Source organism: Olea europaea, unplaced genomic scaffold, assembly GCF_002742605.1.
Source record: "Olea europaea var. sylvestris unplaced genomic scaffold, O_europaea_v1 scaffold991, whole genome shotgun sequence".
Taxonomy (NCBI): domain Eukaryota; kingdom Viridiplantae; phylum Streptophyta; class Magnoliopsida; order Lamiales; family Oleaceae; genus Olea; species Olea europaea.
The window spans coordinates 210124-211987 of record NW_019268421.1 but is presented as its reverse complement, the minus strand read 5'-3'; positions in this window follow the sequence as shown (position 1 = coordinate 211987).

The window sequence follows — 1864 nt, the reverse complement described above, 5'->3', positions numbered from 1 at the left end:
GCTATTATCATCAGAAGTCATGTGCATATCACGGGATTTCTCATCCATACTCAGCAGAATTGTCTTTTAATAGGCAGCCAAGAGATAGGACCAGATCAAAGGAAGATAAAATTGGACTTTTCTTTTATTTTTAATTTTTAGCAAAATAATCATAAAAAAATCAGTTTCATTCCTAACGGATTGTAATCGACTTAATCGTCACGCATGATCCAAAAACTAGACCATCAAGAATGGGTCCTCCATTTAATCGACTATCTAACCACTAGAAATATTTTTAAATTTTAGTGGAGCTAAGAAATGGATCACATTGTCTCATTTTAAATATTTTGTCTTGATAAGATCCAATTCCACTCGTCCCATTCAAATTCACCAACTAGTCCATTCAAACTGCTTCTTAATTAATTGCTTCTTCTTCTTCTTCTTTTTTTTTTTTTTTGGGAGAAATAGGAGGACCACATAATGAGACATTAGGCCCGCTTAAAGTACGGGTTGGGAAAAATTTAAGAGGAAAATATGAGGTAAAACTTTTAATATACAAAAAAAACAATTGAAAAATCATTAAAATTTAGTTATGGGACCTTTACTTTTTTCTTTAGTGAATCTTGACCGCGAAACAAAAACAGCCAAAATGTCGGTCCATGCACCAAATTGATGTTTTCATGCCTCCACTCCACGTTGTTTAGCATTTGATCCAATTCCAATTACTTCCGCAACCCAATATAGATATTTTAATTCCCAGAAATAATAATTATATTATATAAAAATAGTTAGTAATTAGATGTGATGCAAGAGATTTCAATTTTAAAAGAGACTCGCTAATTGAAAATTTTGTTAGGATTGGCAGCGAGATGAGTTCGGGGGCCGTCACCTTTTCCGTCGAGCATTTTCCCATCCCATTACTGGTTTAAGGCAAGGGGGCAGGACAGGTCCCTTTTACCCATATCCACCTCGGGGCCAAATTCTTTGTCTCATTCAGAATGGGGCGAAACCCATGGGTATCGGATATGCGAGTATTTTTGTCATCCCTAATAAAAATGTATATCAATGCAAAGATAATAATGTCCTAAAAATAATGTACATGTCAAAATATTTTGAATTCCTCAACTTCGAAGATATCGCATTAAAATTTTGTATCAAAATTAGTTGTCCTTCACCTTTTTGTATCTCTATACTTCCCATAATATTGTTCTATTAATATTATTCGAATTATTGTAAGTTGTATATTATCTAAACTTTAAATTTTATGCACAAAGAAAATTTTAATATTAAAGGTTATAAAACATGCATTGTTAATCACTACCGAATATGCCCTAAATCTATAGGTTTGGTATTCATTTTTTCAGAATTCATTTTCAACGAGACATTCTCCTACAAAATAATTTTACATGTAAATTTAAAATTTTTCTTACTTTTTCACCACTCATTCTTCAATAGAATACTATTCTAAAATGTATTTTGGGTCAAAAATGGAACACAAACAAAGGCTATAGAAATCCCAATCATTTGATGGAGCTCGATAGGTAGTATTTCATATCAATCTTTCAAATCAAATATTTAAATTTTAAATGGGAATACAGTGAGGATTTGCAATTCATGTCTCCCAACAATTATTTTTTATGAGCACATGTGCTTTAATGCTTCATTGTTCTTTTTTTTTTCCCCCAATTCATTATTTTAATGTTTTTCTTTTCTTTTCGAATGTGATGAAAAATTGTCTTTTCATTCAATCTAAATCAACACAGACTTATTGGTGTTGCAAGTCGAGATTTAAATACAAAAGAAAAGTCAAGAACTCAAGATCCCTAACGTCGAAGATATCAATTCTTAATGAGAAAAGTAAAAAATCGTAACTTAATATTCTATA